This window comes from Odocoileus virginianus, chromosome 8 (genome assembly GCF_023699985.2).
Source record: "Odocoileus virginianus isolate 20LAN1187 ecotype Illinois chromosome 8, Ovbor_1.2, whole genome shotgun sequence".
Classification (NCBI taxonomy): domain Eukaryota; kingdom Metazoa; phylum Chordata; class Mammalia; order Artiodactyla; family Cervidae; genus Odocoileus; species Odocoileus virginianus.
This window is the reverse complement of record NC_069681.1, coordinates 39,565,060-39,588,628: the sequence shown is the minus strand read 5'-3', so window position 1 is coordinate 39,588,628 and position 23,569 is coordinate 39,565,060. Positions and strand designations below refer to the sequence as shown.

The following is a 23,569-nucleotide window of genomic DNA, read 5'->3' as shown; positions in this document are numbered from 1 at the left end:
ATCATTTATTGTGAATCCACCTTTTATTTATTGATTTGTAGCTAGTCTATTTTGAAACTTTTAGGCCTTTCAATAAACTTGGTTCATGGTCTAATACCACACTGTTCTAATTATTGTAGCTTTAAAATATGCCTTACTGTCTGGTTGGGATAATTTCTTGCTAGTACACTCGTTTTTCATGATTTTTTATTATTCGTGCCATTTTTTTCATATGAGCTTTAGAATCAATTTTTTTCTGATTTTTTTTTCAAAAGAAAAATATCTGCTTTCTGTTTTTAGTGGAGTGAATTAAATTTCCACATTAATTTAGGGTGATTTGACTTACTTAACATGTTGGATGTTGATTTCACAGATGATAGCTCGTCCTTTTGGCTCCTTAGCCTAACATGTCATCAATTGTCTGAATTGTGGTTGCTTCCATCGTGATCCAAGAAACCGGTATGAAATACCTTTCTATTTCTTTCTAATGTGAACGTTATTTGTCATCACTTTTTAAAGCCTTTTTTATATAGAACTTGAATGTTTCTTGATAATCTCTAGATATTTTAATGTTTTCTTTCACTTTATGTTGCATGTGACTGTTGTTTTATATGTGAAGACTGTTGGTTTCTATATTTTCATTTTGCTTTCAATCACCCAATTGAAATCTTCTATAGTTGTAATAACTTTTTAGTTGACTCTCTGGTACTTTCTAGATAAACAATCATGATATCTACAAAGAATGATCATTTAAATTTTCTTTCCCTTTTTTACCCCTTATTTTCAGTCCTTATTGCTAGTATCTCCAGAACAAGAGTAATTAGTTTTGGTAACATGGTGTCACTATTCCTACATTCCACATTATGTGGTTCCAAGAGACTGTACAATATGTATACTGTAATGCCTAGAATAACAACTAAGAAAAAAAACAAGTTATATATTTTGTCAAAATGCAATAGGAAAATTGAAGTAAAATAATAAAAAAATGTTCAAAAACAAAAAAAGAGGAAAGAGGAAACAAAGAAATTAAAGACAGAGAAAAAGAAAAGCAGAAAACAACAAAATGATAGACCTAAATCCAAACACATCAATAATTACGTTAAATGTAAATGTTTAGAATACACCAATTAAAAGAGACAGAATAGGCTTTTTAAAAATGTCCCAAATGTGTGCTATCTATAAGAAACACACTTCAAGTATGATATAGGTGTGTGTGTGCATGCTCAGTCACTTCAGTCATGTCCAACTCTTTGCAACCCCATGGATGTCACCCACCAGGCTCCTCTCTCCATGGACTTTTTCAGGCAAGAATACTGGAGTGGGATGCCATGCCCAATAATGGGAAAGATATACACATGCAAACAACAATCAACTGAAAATTGTTACTACTATTGTTGTTTAGTCACTAAGTTGTGTCTGATTCTTTGTGATTCCATGGACTATAGCATGTCAAGCTCCCCCGAGCGTGGGATTTTCTAGGCAAGAATACTGGAGTGGGTTGCCATGCACAATAATAGGAAAGTTATACACATGCAAGCAGCAATCAATTGAAAACTGGAATTACTATTGTTGTTGTTGTTCAGTCGCTAAGTTGTCTGACTCTTTGAGACCCGATAGACCATATTGGACTTCCCTGGTGGCTCAGATGGTAAAGCGTCTGCCTACAATGCGGGAGACCTGGGTTCAATCCCTGGGTCTGGAAGATCTCCTGTAGAAGGAAATGGCAACCCACTCCAGTATTCTTGCCTGGAAAACCCCATGGACGGAGGAGCCTGGTGGGCTGCAGTCCACGGGGTCACAAAGTGTCAAGACACGACTGAGCGACTTCACTTCACTTCACTTCAGACCGTATGCAGCTTGTCTGGCTCCCTTGTCCTCCACTATCTCCCCAAGTTTGCTCAAATTCGTTCATGTCCATTGAAATACTATATTAAGATCAAAGTAGACTTCAGAGTAATGAAAATTACCAGGGATAAAGAAGGGATGAAAAGGTAAAAGGGTCAATTCCCTAAGACAACATTGCAGTCTTAAATGTATACATCAAACAATAGATCTTCAAAATACATATTTCAAAAACTGGCAGAACTGAAAGGAGCAATAGGCAAGCTCAATTTGGAAGACTTCAACACTCTTCTCTCAGTGATCAACAGAACTAGTAAAAAAAAAAAAAATCAGCTAGAATATAGAAATGAACACCACCACCAATCAAGCAGATCTAGTTGATATTTATAGATCACTCAACCCAACAGCAGAAAAATATACATTCTTTTCAGGTACACATGGGCCATTCATTAAGATAGACTATATCCTGGTTCATAAACCATAACAAATCTAAAAGAATTGAATTTATACAAAATATACTCTCTGACCATAATCAGGAACAGATAGATAACTGGAAAATCTACAAACACTTGAAAACTAAACACTTTTTAAATGAACCATGGCTTACCAAATATATTTTGAATTGACAGAAAATGAAAATACAGCATATGAAAATTTGTGGGAAGAAGCAAGTGTGTTTCTTAGAAGAAAGTTTATAGTATCAAAAGCTTGTGCAAAAAAGAAGAAAAGTCTCAATAACTTCACCTTCCAACTGAGGAAAATAAAAAAGAAGTGAAAAATAACCCCTCTTTTCGACCCTATGAACTGTAACCCACCAGGCTCCTCTGTCCATTGGATTCTCCAGGCGAGAATACCAGAGTGGGCTGCCATGCCCTCCTCCAGGGGATCTTCCTGACCCAGGGATCTAACTCATGGTCTTCTAGGTCTCCTGCATTGGCAGGTGGGTTCTTTACCCCTAGCACCACCTGGGAAGCCCATTTAGCCATTTGGGAAATACAAAGGGCACAGTGATAAAAGAATCTGCCTGCCAATGCAGGAGACGTGGGTTTGATCCCTGGATCAGGAAGATCCCATTCTCCATGGACAGGGAAGCCTGGCAGGCTGCAGCCCATGGGGTCACAAAGAGTCAGACACAGCTGAGCATGAGCGTGCACATCACATATGCAAATTAAAACTGTGGTGAGAAATACCATTAGATACCTATTAGAATGCTAAAATAAAAATAATGAAAATAACAAGTCCTACCAGGGATGTGGAGTGTCTGTAACTCTCCTATATTGCTGGTGGAAATGCAAAATGGCACAGCTGCTCTAGAAAAAGTTTTGCAATTATTTATAATGTTGAATAAATTACCATATCACACAACAATCCTACCTCTGAGTATTAACCCTAGATAAGGGAAAACTTATACTCGCATAAAAATCTGTACACAGACTTCCCTGGCAGTCCAGTGGTTAAAACTCCACCCTTCCACTGCAGGGGCCACAGGTTCTATCCCTGGTGAGGGAACTAAGATCCAACATGCTATACAGCACAGCCACAAACAAACAAAAAATCTGTACCCAAATGTTGATAGTAGCTCTGTTCACAATCATAAAAAACTGAAAACAACCCATATGCCCTGAATTTACAAAGTAGGATATATCCATGCAAAGTAATATTGTTGGTAATAAAAAGAAACAAACTATTGAGTCACACAACTTGGATGAGTCACAAAAGCATTCCAGTCTTAAAAGGTTATATACTATATGATCCCATTTAGATGGCATTTTCAAACAGGGCTTTCCTAGTGGCTCAGTTGGTAAAGAATCTGCTTATAGCCATGGAGAAAAGATCAGTGGTTGCCAGGAGTTACAGGTGGGAGAAGGGTATGACTGTGAAGGGATAACATGAAGGAGTTAGTTGGACATGATGGAACCTTTCTGTATCCCAGTTGTGGTTCTAGCTACATCAATCTGTACATGTGTTAAAATTCAAAGAGCTGCACACTGAAAAGGTCAATTTTATTGGGTCATAATTTAGAGACTAAAATAAATTTTATGAAGTGGATGTTGGATTTTGTCTAATGCCTTTCAGCATTTAAGAATATGATATGATTTTCTCTTTTGTTCTATTAAATAGTGAATAGTATTAACAGATTTCCTGAAGAAGAACCATCATTCAGTACATTTTTTAAAGTTTTACCATCCCAAACCAATGAGATTTTTAAAACTGGGATAATCAACAGGGTATAAACTTGAGCAGTTTGAAGACTGAAATTATTCAGATTCTCTTATTCTTTGAGGATGTCTTTGAAAGACAAGACTCATATGTGTTTGTTCTGAAAAGTGCATTTAAAATCAGTTGATTTATTTTGATTTTTGCTTTATGCACCACTTATACTTCAGGGGTTTTGCCACTAGATGCTTTATAGAGCTGATTAGTTGTAAAAGGTGCCAAAGTCTGTCATATTTAGAAGGTATTATTATGTACTAGGAAGAGCAGAGACTTTTCGACAAGGCAGTCTGATTTCAAATCTTGGCTCTGCCATTTTTCAATCATTTTCTCGTATGTAATCTTGTTTGGAATGAACAGTGATTCCTTTAGCATGGCGAAGGGGTCATACAGAGCAAAGTGAGAGTGTTCAGCTGTGAGAGATGGTTCTGATGTTACCAACTCACGGGACTGGTGTAAAGATTATGTATGGTGCTTGTGCCTGTCCAGTGCAGTGTTCTTTATTTATAGGCTTGAAGGTTGTGCGCAAAACTTTCAGTGAACCAAAGGTTCTTCCTAACCTATTCACTCACAGAGATAATATTTAAATGTCCATGAGATGAAAGTGTGTGTTTTAAATAATGGTACATATGTGGTTAGAACAGAAAGTAGGTGTGATTGGAATATATTCAAGATTCTATCTACTTCACACACGACTACATTCCAACATACACCCACACAAAATAAACTTTTAAATCTCTTGCCTAGCCTGTGAGCCTTAAAGATCTTTCAGAAGATTAGCTTTTAAGACTTACCCAGAAGTTAAAGCATTTGTAAAAGATTTGGTGGTGGAGGGGGGGAGGCAGAGAGGTGTTGAAGTGCAAAATGGCTTCTTCTCAGATACACCAATTTCTGTGACCAAAGTTCCTTATCAATTTAGTAAATTATAGTTTTCTTTTGTTCCTTTTGTGAAGACATCAGGTTCTGTAGAAATCAATGCCATTCCATAGTTTGTTAAAGTTTAGTAGTTCCAAACTAACAATCTTCTTAAACCCCTGCAAATTCTATCTTTGATTGTTCCCAAATGCATAGAGAGTGGTTCATACGCTTAATTTGAGAATTCAGGATAGAAGGCATTCTAGATGTAGTGGAGTTAGGTTTTACGAACAGTATCAAAAGTCACGAATTACGGCTGCTATGTAGATTTCAAGGTCATAGGTATCTCACCTTTTAAAATATAAATTCCTTTCCAGAGAGCAACATTTCCTGCCTGCCCTTCAGCATCCAAGATCCTGTCTCTCTCACTCTGCCCAGTAGGACCCCTTGTGCTGAAAGAATCCCTTTGCTCCGAACCAGATGTTTTCCCCCAGGGCTCGGCTTTAAGTCGGTAAGGCAATATTTCCTGCCCTTTGTCTTCTCATTTCTCATGCTTCTACTCTTTATCATAATGTTGTTTTGGTGTTTCTAGTTCTTGATGATACACCACTGTCAGCTCAAGCGCACGCTATGAGTTTCAACAGCTGTGACATGTCTAAACCGCATTATCTTGAAAGTGTTGGCACCAGTGAAAAATAGAAAGGAGCCAAATTAATAAAACAAAACATTTCAAAGGGTTCCTATGGATACACCCTGAAACTGGGAAGTACCCACTGGGCTGAGTTGACTCATTCCTCCTGTATCGCCTCTCCTAGCCTTGCTGCATCATTTATGTCCACACCGTATAATGCGTGCTTGAGGAGAGTCGGGGCATCTGATGATTGCAATCACATCACCAAAGGTGTGCCTTTTTGCCTATAAAATCCATTCTTAAATGGGCTATTGTGTTTGAAGTGATTGATTACAGTCTTTAGAGATAAAATATGAATACTGTACAAGGGGTGTGGAAACCAAGGTACAAAAATGGTATGTTTTATGTAAAGGAGTAATCAGAAAATAATGAGTATGCATTCTAATGAAGGTAAAGTCACTGCAGCAGATTGAAAAGACTTCCTTTTATTGCGAGTAGAACCTGTGCAGAGCCGGGCTCAGGCAGTAATAACGCGGTGTTAACGTTCCTTTACATCTGATTTTATGAGACCTTAAAGTGTCGGTGCTGCTCTCCTCTTTATGTATTCGTATTTTAGTTTTAATGTATTTGCTTAGAGTTTGATTTTTTTTTAATGAGGTGAAGCTTCAGGGTATATATATAAATGCCTCTGAGTTATGAGTGGCAGGGGAGGAGTCAGGAAAGGAAGAATATAGTCTGAAGTGAAGATCAGTTTATTTTTCATTTGAAAAGGAAATGCTTTTTATCTCCATATGTGTAGTGACTTTTTTTTTTTTGCCTAGTGATTTACCTATACGTGACCTTTTCTATTTAGTTCTTCATCATTCCCTTTATACTTTCTAAGAGCTTTGCCTATAATGCATATTGGAAATTTTTCCTTGTTTGTGATTTGCTTTTCTGTTTAGTTTGTGATTTTTTTGGCATTCGGAAATGTAGTTTTCATATAGTTAAATATGTGAATATTTCCCTTTGATGTTTCTACCTTTAGTGTTCTTTAGTACCTTAAGATTGTATATACAGTTATTTTTTATTCACTAATTCCATGGTTTGTTTTGTTTTGTTGCAATCAATTTCTTATCTACTTGGAGTTTATCTTGATGTAAAACAATAGTTCTTATCCGGGGCTGTGTGTTAGAATTACGTGAGAAAAACATTTATGTGTCTAGCTAGATGCCGTCCAGACTAATTCATTTAGACTTTCTGAGGGTGGGGTCTGTCCATTGTATTTTTATTAGAATTTCTGCAAGTGATTTGTGATTTATAACAAGGGTCAAGAAACAGTGTTTAAAGAATCAGGTATGGATGCAATGTTTTGTTTTCCATATTGTTTCAACCCACATTACAAAGATGTTTTTGAAGACTATTTGCAAATATGAAAATGGTGATGATAAAATGTGCATAAGTGAAAAAAATTGACATAAGCTTTACATGTGTGGCTAATATACCAATAGCCCCTGATTCCAACAAAAAACTGAGAAAATACATTTAAATCTTCAAATACATTTAAATCAGAGATTTAAATCTCTGATGATTGTCTCAGAGTAGTGGAATTCAAATGTTCTTACTTACTCTTTTCTGCATTTTCCAAATTCTCTATAAGGAGAATTAATTGCCCTTTATCATAAGAAAACTCTGTTGCAGAAGGACTTTACTTTTTTAAAAGATTAATTTCTAGTCATTACTTTTTAAACAGTACATCGAAGAGTATGGGAGATGTCTCCGCTGTGACCGTTTTCATTAGATTAGATCTGTGGCTTGTAAGATGAGGACATCGCACTTGCATACCTAGGTTTGACTGTTTGCTGCTTTTATTTTATAAACAAAAACATGTTTATTTTATAGACATATACTGATTTAAATCATAACCAATTTTAAGTTTATGAAATGTTTGCTTTTTAGCATTAAGTTATCTCTGAGAATAAAACACAATTTTGGAAAAACTGATAAAAATAATCTGTAGAGTTCAGCATCTGATTTCTTTGGCCAGTAAGGAAATCACAGTGGCCAGTATGGTTTTATCTTAGCTTGTGTGAGCACATTTCCTCATTCTGCAGAAGAGATTCAATTTAACACTAAGATCTTGCATTCGTGTAGGACTTCTGTAGACATTAGAAACTAAGAACTTTAGACCATATCAAATCCATTCTCCTGGTGACAAAAACAATTTGTTTAAAATTGAAGTGTAGTTGATTTGCAATATTGTGTTAGCTTCAAGTATACAGCAAAGTGATTCAGCTTTTCAGATTCTTTTCCATTATAGGTTATCACAAGATATGGAATAGAGTTCCCTATGCTATACAGTAGGTCCTTGTTGTTTATGCTGACAATTGACAAGACTATTTGAAGGCCATTTATTTTACTGGAGCCTTACAAAAGTTCTTGTATTCGGTTGGTGGGATTTTACCGTATGTAATCGAATCTAGGGTTTCATTGCTTTTAAGATTTACCATTAATTTTACCAAGAAGCAGATTATGCCAAAATGCTTTCCGATTATATTTACTATTAAATGCATTCAATTTCAAGATCTTAAAATCTGAAACACATACGCATCTTAGAATTGAAACACAGCCTTTTTTCTTTTTAATGAGAATACAGGAAGATGAAACTTTCTTTTCCAATACATCCAGGATTTAAACTTTAACATTCGAATGTTCTCGACCATACAAACAATTAATCTGTAGATGTTATAACAGATTAGTGAAGAAAGGACGTGTATGATCATTTTTTGAGGAGATGTATTTAGTCCAAGTGATGAAAGTATTATTGTGGGAGGTCAACCTAAGAAGGATCAGAAGCCACATCTTCCTACCAATCCAAGTGACACTGGATTTCTGCCATATGGAGTGTGATATCTTATGGCCAGTGAGAGTTCTTCTGCACAAGTTTTCTAATTAGCTAAATGACTCAGGCCCTACTTTGCTATAGCTTTGGCATCTTCCCTAAGTGCTAGAGGGCAATGAGGGGATGCATAAGTATTTAACTAGTTAGATCTGAGCAGAGTGGCAATTACATGACTCAGTCAAATTTTACAGTTACAGCTTTGAAAAGGAACCTTAGAGATTCTCCTAAAACGGTCCCCTCATTTTGAAGAAAGGAATCTAGAGGCTCTGGGCAGAGGCAAGGAGGTGTAAATAATTTGCTCGAGATCACATAGTTACATAGAGGCAGAGCCAAGCCTGGAATCCAGGCCCCAGGCTCCCAGTCTGATACGCCCTTTCCACTGTTACACATTCCCCATATTCAAGGATATGAAAATGGTGGGTTTTAAGTAAGTTTAAGCACACTGAATTTATAAACTATGTGCTGATTTTGGCATATTTGTTTTGTAAGTGTTTGCTTCATCCACTTTGGGAAAATCCAAAAAGGAAACTGGCAGTGATGACTTATTTGTCACTCACAGAGTTCAAGGCAGGGCCAAGTACTTTGTCTAATATAATCCTCTCAACAACCTTGAGAGGGAATGAGTTCAAATAGATAAAGTAATTTACGCAAAGTTACACAGTTAAGTGACAGAACTGAGAGTGTATCAGGCTCTAAAGCTTATTAACTGCTACACTCAACTCCCTTCTTTGGATGAAGTCAAACTTCAAGTGAGGTATTTTATATTGCACAGAAGATGGACACCTTGAGCCTCTCATGTTTGCAGACGATACTTTGACAGACTTGCCAGAACATTCATAGCCCCGGCTAGGAGAGGAGTAGGAAGGGCGGCTTCTTTGGGGAGGAAACTTTCACTGATGCTGTGTTATATTTGCAGGGAGGGGAAAGGAAAGGCCTTCAGATCTCCCAGATCAATCAGCCTGATAAGCTGATTTTTATTGGTAGCATAGCATCTTTCTCATCAATCAGATTATTGATCATTTTTATTAAATAATATGGATTTACTGAGGTGTGTTAAAGAAAATAAAAATCTTTTATTTTTTTATTATAAGTTGTAAATTTGCTTATTCCATTATTAAGTGTAATTTTTAAGCATTTTTTATCCCTTTGCAAATATATGCCATAAAAAAGTATTAAGCGTGACCTCAAAAATAGGTGTGTCCTTGGTAAGAACTGTAAAATGCTCTCTTCAGGAATAGTAGTAGCATTAACACATTGCTGTCTCATCACAACTTTTCCTTTAAAAAATTTTTTAATGAAATTCTAAAATTTGAGTCCAAGTTTGTTCTCTTCACACACATTCCTGAATGATTTTTTTTCTTGGTTTATTGATATATAATTGACATGTAACACTGTATAAGCTTAAGACATACAGCATAATAATTTGACTTACATATATTATGAAATGATTATCATTACCATAATAAGTTTAATTAACCTCCATAAATACAAAAGAAAAAAGCAAGATGGCAAATGAAAAAAATCATTTTTTGCTGATGAAAACAGCAAAATGTTGAAGAGAGCTCTTAGGAGGTATTCTCTTAACAATTTTCAAATATAGCATAGAGCAGTGTTAACAGTGGTCATCATTTTGTATGTTACATCCTCAGTACTTACCTATCTTAAAACTGCAAGTTTGTATCTTTTGACATCCAGTTCCCTGTCTCTCCATCCCCCTCCTCTGGTAACCACAAATCTGATCTCTTTTTTTGTGTCTTTGGTTTTATTGTCATGTTACTGTTTTAGATTTCACATATAAATAAAATCATACAGTGTTTGTCTTTCTCTGTCTGATTTATTTCACTTAGCATAATGTCCTCAAGGTCAATCCTTGTTCTTTGCAAATAGCAAGATTTCCTTCTTTTTTTATAGCTGAATTATATATATATATATATATATATATATATATATTAAATTATTATATATATATATTAAATTATTATATATATATATATAAAATCACCATTCATTTGTTGATGAGCACTTAGGCTGATTCCATGTCTTGGCTGTTGTAAATAAAGCTGTTGTGAGCATGAAGGTACAGAAATCTCTCCTTGAATGATTTTATGTACACATGTCAAGATAGGATATAAGACTACTAATCTATTTAAAGGGGCTTCCCAGGTGATGCTAGTGGTAAAGAGCCCACCTGCCAATGCAGGAGATATAAGAGATGCAGGTTCAATCCCTGGGTCAGGAAAATCCCCTGGAAGAAGGCATGAAAATTCACTCCAGTATTCTTGCCTAGAGAATCCCATGGACAGAGGAGCTTAGTGGGCTATAATCCATGGGGTTACAAAGAGTCAGACATGACTGAAGTGACTTAGCTCACAATCTGAACAGATTTGTCAAGACCCTCATGACAAAGAGGGATTGTGTTGGCTATTGTTTTGTTGGCCAAAAGATCCGTCTTGAAATGTTTTGTTTCAAAAAAATTGACTTTTTCCAAAAGTTATATTTATTAATATTAAACAGTATATAATTTTAAAGATATGGGGAGCTAGCAGCCCACATGCATCATGTCCAAACAACCAAAACATAAAACAGAAGCAATATTGTAACAAATTTCAATGAAGATTTTAAAAATGGTACACATCAAAAATCTTAAAAAAAAAAAAAAGTGGGGTGACTTCCCTGGTGGTTCACGGGCTAAGACTCCACAGTCCCAGTGCAGGGGACCTGAGTTAGATCCCTGGTCAGGAAACTAGATGCCACAACTATAAGTTCACATGCCTCAGCTACTCAACTAAAGATCCCTTATACTGAAAGTAAAGGTTTCCCAGGTGGTGCTAGTTGTAAAGAATGGTGGTGCTCGCCTAAAGAATGCAGGAGACTCCAGATACACAGGTTCGATTGCTAAGCCGGGAAGATCCCCAAGCCGGGAAGATCCCCTGGAGAAGGAAATGGCAACCCACTCCAGTATTCTTGCCTGGGAAATCCCATGAATAGGGAACCTGGTGGTCTATACTCTGTGGGGTTGCAAAGAGTCGGACATGACGAGTGTCTGAATACACACCTGCTGAGACCAGAAAGATTCTGCATACTGCAGAGCGCTGCTCTAAGACCCAGAGCAGCCAAATAAATAAATAAATAAATAAATAAAATATTTTTTTAAAATCACAACACAAAAAGGATGTAGTCAAAATATTCTTGAAAAATAAGAATAAAATTAGACTCACATGACTTGATTTTAAGACCTTCTATATAGTTACAGTAATCAAGATGAGATAGTTTTGGTGTGAAGATACAGATCAATGGAACAGAATATAGATCCAAAAATTGACCCACACTTACATAATCAAATGTTTTACAACAATCATGTTAAGGCAATTAAATGAGAAAAGTCTTTGTAACAAATGATACAAAAATGACTGGATAGATATATGTAAATAATAATGAACTAATGAAACTTGAACCCTCTACCTCATACCAAACCTCAAAAATTACTTTGAGAGGAATAATAAGTCTAAAATATAAAAACTAAAATTACAAAACTTCTAGAAGAAAACATTGTGACTTTGGGGCAGGAGAAAAATTTCTTAAGACACAAAAAGCACTAAGCATCAGAGAGAGTTCACACAGTGACTTTGTCAAAATAAAAACTTTTGCTTTTCAAAAGATACCATGAAAAAATGATTGGCAAGACATAGATCAGTAGAAAATATTCACAATGCATGCAGCCGAAAAAGGACTTTATCCAGACTAAAGAAGCCTTATAATCAAATAAGCACAACCTAATTTGTAAAAATGAGCAAAAATCTTGAACACAAAAAAAATAAATGAGTGATTAATAAGCCCATGGAAATATGTTCAACATCATTATCATCAGAGAAATATTAATGCAAATCAAAGCTGAATACCACTTCACACCCACTAGAATGTCTGAAATTAATAAGGCTGTTTCCAAACAATGAGGCTGTGGAGCAGTTCAAATTCATATACATTAAATTACTATTAGAAGTGTAAACTAACACACTTACTTTGGAACATTTATTGCCAGTTATATGGTTAAACAAACATACATTGATCCTAGGACCCAGCAATTCCACTCCTAGGTCTTTATCTTGAAGAAAAAATATATGTCCACAAGACATTTGGTTTAAATAAGAATGTTCAGAATGGCCAAATCCTGAGAACAACCCAAATATCTGTAAATGGGGGAATGAATAATAGTGCTAGATTCGTGTAATCAAATATCACGCAGCAATAAAAGAGACTATGACATATGCAACAACATGAATGAATCACTAAAGCATTATGTTAAACAAAAGAAGCCATACATGAAGGAGTATGCCCACATTCATATGAAGTTTTAGAGCAGGCAAAGCTAATATATGGCAATGGAAACATAAACAGTGAGAGCTGATTAGAAGGAGACAAAGAGAACTTTGTGGGTTACTAGACATAGCCTTGTACTTCCCAAGTGGTACAATAGTAAAGAATCCACCTGCCAATGCAGGAGACGCAGCTTCAGCCCCTGGGTGGGAAAGATCCCCCGGAGAAGGAAATGGAAACCCACTCCAGTAGTCTTGCCTGAAAAATCCCATGGACAGAGGAGCCTGGCAGGCTACGGTCCACAGGGTCGCAAAGAGTTGGACACAACTTAACAACTGAGCACAAGACATATCCTTACCTTGATTGGATGTTTGTTACATGGATATGCAAGTTTATCAAAATGCACCAAATTGTATGCTTAAGATCCACACATTCTAGTCTGTATAAATTTTACCTAAAAAGTATATTTTAAAGATGCCATTGTATTCATAGCTATGAAGGTAGCTAACAAAATTGTTTCTCATAAAATGAGGGCATAGTTAAGTATACACAGTATAGAAGAAAAATTTGTATTGGACTGCTACTGAACATTACTAAGCAATGGAGTATATTTTACTCTACAAAACTTGTATGTACTAAATAGAATCATTACACAGAAGAGCTGGAAATGCATTATTTGTTATTGAAACAGGTTTGATTGGATTGTAGTATTTTGAGAGGACTATGGATATATTGGGGCTTCCCAAGTGGCTCAGTGGTAAAGAATCTGCCTGCCAGTGTAGGAGACATAAGAAATGCAGGTTCAATCCCTGGATCGGGAAGATCCCCTGGAATAGGAAATGGCAACCCACTCCGGTATTCTTGCCTGGAGAATTCCCATGATCAGAGGAGCCTTGTGGGACAGGTCGTTGGGGTCGCAAAGAGTCAGACACAAGCTAAGCGACTGAGCAGCAGCATGGATGTATTGAAGAGGATAGAAGACAAAGCAAGGTGAAATAGATGCTAGGAGAAAATGTGAAATGAGCGGCAGTTACAGGGTTCAAAAAATGGCAGAAGGGGCTCTTTAAAAAGCAAACGAAAAATGTGAATAAAGGAGCATGTGGAAGAAATACCTCTTTTTATTTCACAGCTGACGTTATATGTAATAATTCAAAACTATTGTATAAGAGCAATTTAGTTTAGACTTTTAGAAAGAAATTCGTGATTGAACAAGCTCGCGCTGGCCAAAGGTCAGACCCTGGAGCCTTGAAAGTTCAGTATTGGTGCTGAGCTACCAGCAAGCGGAGAGCCCCTCTTGGCCCTGAACTGAACTCAGGACATCGGGGCTCAGTCAAAGAAAACCCCTAAGCCAGTACACATCCTCATTCATTTCGGTTCTCATGAATTATGGAATAAAGGAAGATGTTTGTTAACATTTTTTAATTAAGAAGAATCCCCCGACTTTTGACCTTTGGGACTCAGCCAAAATGTCAGCTCCTATGATGTCAACTTCCCTGTGGGAAGCCTCTCTGGTTCACCCTTCTCCCAGGCTGTGTTAGATGTTTCCCCTTTATGCTCATGGTTATGGGTTCTCACCATAGTATACTGTATCGGATTTTCCAGTTCTCACATTGGCATGAACTTAATGGCCCCAAAACAGCATACATTTATCATGTCAATTTCTGTGGGTTGGCAGACCAAGCGTGACTTAGCCGCGTCCTCTGCCCAGAGTCTTATAAAGCTACAGTTAGGAATCAGCTGGCTTGTCTTCCTTCCTGCAGCCCAAGGTCTTACAAGCTCATGTGGTTGTGGGCAGTCCTTTGCATCTGTGAGGCTGACTTGCATCCCCACTCCCTTGCTGGCCAGGGGTCACTCTCACCTAGAGCCCATCTGCACGTGGTCCTGCCACACATCCTCTCCCAAAATAGAACTTCCTTCTTCAGAGCTAGCAGGAGAACCTCTCTGACTTCTAGACCTCTTTTACAGGGCTCACCTGATACAATCAGTCCATTCAGTTTCATCTCTCTCTCTTTTTTTCCTGTCTCTCTTTGATGAAGTCAAGGCAAACCAATTAGGGGCTTTAATTGCATCTGCAAAATCCCTTCACCTTTGCCACTCAGTGTGACCTAGCCCCGGGAGGGCTGTCCTACCATCCTCATAGGTCTTGCCCACAGTATGTGTGTGGGGGGGGTTATTGGGGTCGCCTTAGGGTTCTGTCTACCACTGATAGTGTGGCATGAGTTGAAATAGAAAATACATGAAGATGGGCAGTTTTTATTGGTGTTAAATATTAAGTTTAATATTGGAGGGGTTGAATTTGAAATGCCTGTGTTACCTGGATGTAGAATACTGTGTTCGGTGACTTTCCCCACAGTGCCTGTGCACTTTGGTAACCATTCCACTCCAGCACAAATACTGCAAAATCATCTTCTGAATAACTGTATCCATCCAGTGGGACAGAGGGCTTCCCTGGGGGCTCAGATGGTAAAGAATCCGCCTGCAATGCAGCAGATGTAGGACACTGCAGGTCTGACCCCTGGGTTGGGAAGATCCCCCGGAGGAGGGTATGGCGACCCACTCCATATTCTTGCCTGGAGAATCCCCATGGACAGAGGAGCCTGGTGGGCTACAGTCCATGGGGTCGCAGAGTAGGATACGACTGAGTGACTAAGCACTGTACACAGTAATGGGAGAGAAGTAGTGCTTGCATGACTGATAAGAACACCTTAAAATTTCTTTTGACTGTGTCATTACAACCTTGATGTAAATTTTCAATTTTATATACTTTGTAGTTTTATGCACATGTGTTTGCACACACACATCTTGAAATAACATAAGTTCTTTCCCATGATGTATGTGCTTCTAAGCAGTGTGAGATATTCCTATGAAAGATGGATACATAAACCACCTGTTGTTTCATGTATTCCATCAACAGTATACATTTATTTCCTAGTATTTCCTGGGTTCTCTGGCTTTAGGATAGAAACCAAAACACATTCTCTCTTGAGCTTTGAATTCTAAGGAGAAGCATCTGTATAATGATATGTTATTATGTCCTTCTGCAGAGTGTGATGTAATGCAATAAAATGTAGTTTATGTGATACCTGATATTACACAGTTGATGTCCATGAATATTGTTGTATTTTGCACTTACAGTGTGTGGGTTGGCGTTTTATGGGAGAGTCTGTGTTACAGCTGCACAGTGGCCCCACAAAGGTTGAAACAGCTGCCAAATGAGAGTAGGCACCACCGGAGGCCTTTCAGAGCTCCTTTTAACTACAAACACAACATCAAACAAGATGGCGGATGGCTTCATTAGCAGCGTTTGAAAAGCGTTTTCTCACTTTGAGATAAAAATGTTCTGAAGAGTTTGTTTCAGTCTACTAATGAATATTTCATCCCCAGTGGAGGGAACACACAGGGGAATGCAACGCAATCAACCCTACCATGAACTCACCCACACTTTGTGTTCAAGTGGTGTGGGTATCTGGAGAGAAGCGCTGACTCTTTTCCAACATGGTTTTCTTGCTGTTTGGTTTGATTCACCATGTGAAACAACTGAATTCTCACTTGCAGTCTCCAAGTGTGGTACATACGTGAGACATTAAATGAGAGCAATATTTGTTTAGTAAACATCTAATTTCAGGGTTTTAAAACCCTCCCTCCTGAAGATTTTTATTAGGGTGAAACTTCACATGGAATTTAAAATTAAAATGTTTACCAATAAGCATGTTTTGCTGTGTTGCATGATGACTTTAATTTTTGAGTTAAAAAAAAATCTTTGAAGTGTATCAGCCCTTACATGTTCACAAGATCTGGAGGATGAGGCCCTTCATTTGCATTTTTGTATTTTCTTTAGCTCAAAATAGATTTGATTAAAAAACAAAATTTGGCACAAGATTAATCCATAATAGGATTTTATTGCTTCTGTTATTTAAAAGAAACAAACAAACAGTGTTACTCTTTGAGGTGTGATTAGCACATAAGTACAGAAGCTACTTTTTGAATATGTCTCATTTCATTTTATTCTGTATTCACTTACTGGATTCCACATTTGTGGAATGCCATGTTGGAAGCATACAGTTTAGTTCACTTTCCTTACATCCACCAAGAGACACAAAATATAATACCATTTGCTTTTCCCTAGTTGTAACAAATGAGTATTCACATGTACTAAGTGTGAGGTTTAATTTATTGCAAAAACTAATAGCTTTGCCAGAGCTTCACAGTTGGCACTAGTGGTAAAACCTCGCCTGCCAATGCAGAAGATAAAGAGACGCAGGTTCCATCCCTTAGTTGGGAAGATCCTCTGGAGGAGGGCATGACAACCCACTCCAGTATTCTTGTCTGGAGAATCACATGGATGGAGGAGCCTGGTGGGCTATGGACTATAGTCCACTGGGTTTCAAAGAGTCAGACACTCTGAATTGATTTAGCACAGCACACACAGTACGGTAGGTTTGCCCAGAAGTAGATTTTTTTTAAATCTAAAAAATGTAGATTTTTGAAATCTAAGAAATTTAAAGTTATGGTTGAAAGGCTAAAATGAAATTGCCCTACCCTACCTCAGGGGCCAGATTTTGCACCATTAGACATCTATATACATAAGGATTTCAGAAATCAGTACACTTCCTGTAGTGTAATCTACTTGGAGCATTGTTCTTTTTTCTAATAGTCTATTTTGGTTAGGAAACTTAAGATAACAATGACTGTTGCTTTTCCATAAATGGCCAGTTTAATTTTTTTCTAGACGTGAACATGACCTTTGATTTTGAATTGTTCACTTTGTTTCCTGTAACATTCTGATCATAATTTACTATTTCTTGAGCACAAGCTGAGAATTAAACAAGGTTCAAGACTGGAGGGTAAACTTGGTTCTTGGATTTATGATCTAACTTAGGCATATACTTCAAAGGCAAGCTGTTAAAGGATGTAGTTAACATAAAAAACTCATTACCTGAAGAGGTAACTCAGCTTGTGCTTCAGGTTGGCCCAATGACACTTGATTTCACAAGTTTTGCTGGCAATTTGGGGGGAAAAGGAGTCTTACCATTGTTGTTTGCTTTTTTTGTCTTGTTTTGTTTTTACTTTGGGGCTTCTGAGCTAATAGTGTATATGTTTAGAGGCTCTGAAGGCTAGTGCATGGATTAGACCCACCTGAGAGTGAATCCAACACAGAAGATAGTGCAAGCAATGGAGAAAGAGGTTGATGTCCAGGTCCAGCCCATGCCAGAAACCAGTTAAATTCCCCTGGCTTCTTCAGTGGTAAACCAATGAGTAACAGTCTTCACCCTTCACCCCCAGTCCTGACTTACATATGACTTAATCAAGAAGTATTGATTACCCACCCATGCTAGATTTAAAGATGCAGCAATGAACATGCTCCATAAATGTTTGCTTATTTTGATTTTTATTTGAATGGCCTTGGGATTGGAAAGTTACAATTTTAGCCTCTAATGATCTTTAATGTAGATACCTATAAATGAACAGTTGCCAGCTTCCTCAAAAACAGTCAAATATTCATTCAATACATTACAAATGGGCTTCCCTCGTGGCTCAGATGGTAAAGAATCTGCCTGCAATGCAGGAGACCAGAGTTTGATCCCTGGGTTGGGAAGATCCCCTGGAGTAGGGCATGGCAACCCACTCCAGTATTCTTGCCTGGAGAATCCCATGGACAGAGGAGCCTGGTGGGCTACAGTCCACAGGGTTGCAAAGAGTCAGACACGACTGAAGCAACTTAGCATGCACGCATGCATGTTACAAATAGCGAACCAACACATTGATATTCTGGCACAGAATATAAAGAAGAGACCGTCTCTACCATGGAGTCGTTCACTGGATCATCAGATGGAAAAGAGAACATTATCACAGGGAAAGCCCTCAAGCTCCTAAAACCAACAATGTGCACAAGCAAGACGTGTAGTTCAGAGACAGGAGAGGCTGGCCTGGTCCTAAGAAGGTTCTGGACTGAGTGAATGCTCACATCCAGGTTCAATGGTAAGAGACTGGAGGCAGGTACCAATTCTGTGGAGCCTGAAACTTATCTAATTTGGAAGAGAGGGAGTCCTCTTTAAGAAACACAGGCAAAATTAGGTGTAAGCTCTTAGAAATGACCCATGCAATAGGTCCTGAGGTCTAGGCTTCATCAAATTGATGGTGAATTTGTCTGGGCAGGAGGGGTGTGTGTACATGTAAAAATCGAAGTCCTGGTTCAAGGAAGAGCAAACTGGTTTACCCAAGTACGGTTTAGCAGATAGAGGAATGTGACAGTTGCATTACTGAATGATTGAAAAGGCCACAGTAGCTTTGGGGGCCTCAGAGTTCAGGACATGAAATTTCAGGGTAATATTGGGAACTAGAGCCCACTTCTGAGAAGGGAAGTTTCATGTTTAGGTAGATCTTTCTTGCCACTGGACTTAGGATGAATTAATTAATTAATAAAAAGGGGCCCTGGGGCTCTCAAAGATGTTTCTGGCAAGAAATGATGATTTTGTAAACCAGGAAGAAGACTGCAGAAACTAAAAGGAAGGAAATGAAGCCAAGTCCAAGTGTTATTGAAAAAATAGTCTAGACATTTGGGAGAAACCCAGACTTAAAATAAGTCCAAGCTTTCAAGGCTAAAGTGCAAGGAGGTTGGCAATAGGTTATCTTGTTTTTGGCCATGCTGTGTGGCATGCAGGGTCTTACTTCCCCCACCAAAGACTGAACCTGTGCCCCCTTCATCAGGAGCACATATTCTTAGCCACGGGACACCAGGTAAGTCTCAAAGGATTCATTTCATGATGTCACTGTTTCCTAATGTCATAAGCTTCCAATGAGTCAAGCCTTGGGGTTTTAGAATTATTTTGCGCTGTTTTTGGTAGATGAGTGTTTAGCAAAGATCTAAAATTCTTCTTCCACGTTCCACTGCTGTGCTCTGAATATTTGTGTGCCCATCCTGCCAACCCCGACAAATTCATATGTTGAAATCCCAACGCCCCCACCGCCCCCATCATGTGATGGTATTAGGAAGTGGGGCCTTTGGGAGGTGGTCGGCTCTGTCCTCATGAATGGGACTAGTTTTCTCAAAGAGACTCGAGGCCTCCCTCCCCTTCCACCCTGTGAGGACACAGCGAGATGTCAGCAGTCTGAAGAGGGCCTTCGCCAGAACCCAGCCATGAGGGATGATGAGTAAATTTCTGCTGTTTCTAAAGCACCAGCCTGAAGTATTTTGTTGTAGCAGCCTGAACAGACTGGGGCATCCAGTAACGTAAGAAATCTTGATTCTCTCCCCATCTAAGCCGTCCAGGGCAATGCTATAGAGCCTCTTCCACGATCAGTGGATGTGCTGGATTCCATTTCTATCTGGTCTGTAAAAGGAGCAGGACTGGGAACACAGCTGAGGGAAAGGAAAGCGGCACTCAGGGGAGTGGGGTGTCTCCTCCTCTCAGTGTCCAAGGCTTGAAATGCTTGGCTGGCCTCAGCCCAGGGAGAGCAGGCTTCCTGTGTAGGCAGAACCTAGAAGGAAGCCGCGGAGGATGTTAGGCAATTCATCTCACCTTCAAGCGCTGAAGGAAGGAGGATTCTTTGTGCAGAGTCAAGAAAAGGATTGGACACCGGATGGCAACGATGACCAGGCGTTTTCTAAGTGGTTACACTTGAGAGACAGGGTTCTTTCAGCATATAAAAGTAATTCTGTCCTGAAGGATTGAAATAATCCAGTTTGGGCCAAACCTTCTTAAAAGAAAGGTGCAGGCCATTTCCATGATTTACTCCTTTTCCCTTCAGAAACCCAAATCCAGTATTTTGAGTGCATCACACTCCTGGTCTATTCCGTGATTTCAGCGAGGGGAATTGTAAACACCAGAGCTCTCAGGTTATTTGTCAGTTTTGAGAAAATCCTTGAAAAAGAAAGCTGGCTTTATGGTAGGATTTAGTCCCATCACTTTTTGAGAAATGAGGCTCTGTCTGAGCATAGGAAAGGAGGAATTCAGGGAAAGCTCATCTCAACTCTAAATAGTCTGACTTTGTTTTTTATTTTTTTCTTCCAGTTTCTTTGCTATGAGCCTATAAACACACCAAGTGGGCGGTTTTGAAAAGTAGAATGTTCATAAATCACAGGAACAGGAAACGGACCACTAGGGGGGATTGTTAGGCCATTTTGTGCAAAAAAGAATGACTCTTAACTTTTGGAAATGACTGCAGTTTCTTTCTTTTAAATTGTCTTTAGTCAACTTTAAGCAGGCACCACACACCAAAACTGGAATTCAATCTCAGGAAGCAAACTCCTATCTCCCCCCACCCAACAACCACTACCTCTGAAAGCGATCGAATGCCTGTGAACATCCCTTTCTTGTTTAATTGCGAAAGGATTAATGCAGGCTTTGAAGAAATAGCTGTCCCCAGTACCTGCTTCCAGAAGCAGCTGTTCCCACAGCATCTCAGCAGGTGCAGCCCAGAAGCTGGCCCTGCCCTTATCATGTGGCGGAAGGTATATTTGCAGAGTCCAATGTGTGTTCAGCTCTGAATTAGTCAACTTTGTTATCTGAATTCTCCTAAACCCAAAGCCTAATAAGAAAATAGCAGAGAGTAATTCCCCCACAATGATTACAGAGGGATGGGGATCAGGGGAATATGGAAGAGGCTGGACTGAAGAAAGCGTTTTTCAGACAAAGAGGTAAAACTCTAGATGAGAGAGAGATGGAGAGAGACAGAAAGGGAGGGAGAGAGAGAGGCAGAAACACACATGTGCGGATTGTTTATAGGAAATATCGTGTTTCTAGAATTGCTTTCCCATAGGATAAGATATCTGCCTTGAAGTGTGTTAATAATCGTTTTCAAATCGGTAGCTGGAAGTGGCTCTCGGCAGGTGGCAAGTCCCGGGTTTGGTGTCAGTGCAGAGACGCTGGGAAGATGTTTTGGGAGACAGCGAATTAGGAAAAGGTGCCAGGAGGCGCCAAGGGACACGAGGGGGGACATGCAAAAGACTCACAATTGTTTCAGTCATTAAACACTGATATTTAATTTTAGTTTAGTAATCCGGGGCACTATTATTTGGACTCAAGCAAAAAAAAAAAAAAAGGAGGAAAAAAGAAAATTGAATAAGTATTAAAAAAACAAGCGAGGAGGGGCCAACCTGCTTTGGGCCAAGAAGGGCAATAAAGGAGTCTTTATAAGCGCAGGATGGTGGAATACGCTTTTCTCCCCCCCACCCCACCAAGCAGAATGTCAAATTCTGTCCCCCTTTTTTTCCCCTCTCAAAGCATGCTAAAAGGAAAATTCTTCACAGAATCTTAAAGAACTTTTTTGACACAACAGCTGCAAAATCTATTTTCTAAACAAAGATTTATACATATTTATATGAGCTTAATCCAAATTTTTTTTAATAAATCATCCTCAGAACTGCAGAGGTAAACTATATGTAAATACCTCAAGTAATAGGCTTGTAGTGTAAATCACATCATTTTATCTTCAATTTTGCATTCGTTTTTCTGGCTTAAAGGTGCATCAGAGATATGCATTTTAGCATATTCAGAACACGGGGCGTGAAATTAAATGTTTGACAGAGTGAGAAAAATATACAGACTTTGGAGATGCCTTAAAAATAGTAATTTATGCAGATCTAGAGGAGTGAAATCATTTGCAATGGAGTGACCTCTCTCCAGGAATTTTGTGCTCAGTGTTCTTCCCTAATCTCCCGCTGTATCTTCATTTTTCATTGAACTAGCCAGTTTTCTGCGAAGCCGTCTTGTAGATAAGGGGAGTGCTAAAGAAGAAGAAAGAGGACGCTCGGTGGGTCCGTTTCCATTGCACTTTTACCCAAGGCAATGGGCAGAATTTAACGGATTCCTTCCAACATATGTTTTTGCCAGATAAGTAAACAGTGTGTGTCGGAAATGAAAAAGCATTTGCAATTTAATGACATTACAGCTCTCAGCTTAGGCTGGCGTGCTGCGAGGCGAAAAGCAGAAAAAGAGAGGAGAGTAGAAAGAGAAAAAGAACAAAGTTCATCTTCCCTTTTGTGCATTTTTATCAAGGAAAATATTACTTCTTTCCCCCTCTTGTTCTCTTTTTTCTTTTTCGTCTTTTGGCTTTTTTGTCTCACTCATTTACATTTTTTTTCTTTTCTGCCTTTCTGTCCTCTGTTCACTTCTGCCTTTTTCTCATATTGCTATGGACTCATTTCTTTTTTTCCTCTCCATTGTGTGTCCTTATTCATCTATTTTGACCATTCAGTTTTACCTTCTAAGAAGCTGTTTATCCTACAATGTATCTTTTTTCCTGTGTTGTACTCCTAGCGCTATAGCTCATAGTCAACAGGATTGTCAGAGGGATTATAACGTTTCATTTCAAAGCACTACAAATCTGCTCTCTTGCCTTCAGTCTCTGCCCCTGTTTCTTCTGATACTTGTAGTTTTATTTCGCATTCATTTCAGTCTTTAGTTTCACCCCCAGACTTCACAGCACCCCAATATCTAACCACTGATGCTCACTGTCTTTGCACTGTATGTTAGTATTGCAAGGTTCTAGAACCTTCCCCTTGAAATGGCAGAGCCCTTCTCTCACACCCTCGCTCAGGTTCAGAAAGGTGCAGACGGTGAACGTGTGGTCAGAATGGGTCCTCCCAGAGGCTGGTGGCCAGGACAAGGCATTCCGCAGTCTCTGCTTGTAATGAGCCATCTTCCAATAGAAAATGAGTCCCACCAGGTCCTGCAGCTGCATTTGCTGCTACTTTTCCTTTGTGTGAGGGCAATTACTGAAATATGTGTAGATCTGGGTTCTGTGATTGTGTAATCAGGTGTGTACGTGTGTGTTCATATGTTTGAAACCTGACTATGTGATAAGCGCGTACAGATTGTTTAAGGCAGTACACTGTAAGTCTTTGAATACAG

The 23,569-nt window shown here is 38.7% G+C and overlaps 1 protein-coding gene across 1 annotated transcript in view; it reads left to right on the top strand.

Moving 5' to 3' along the window:
* The window catches only part of GPR180 (G protein-coupled receptor 180), a 64,502-nt gene that overhangs the window by 32,688 nt on the left and 8,245 nt on the right, over positions 1 to 23,569 (top strand). Inside the window, exons 11-12 of the transcript XR_011489062.1 lie at positions 353 to 438; positions 5,268 to 5,401. The gene's annotated coding sequence lies outside the window, so the exon portion shown is untranslated. The remainder of the gene's footprint in view (positions 1 to 352; positions 439 to 5,267; positions 5,402 to 23,569) is intronic.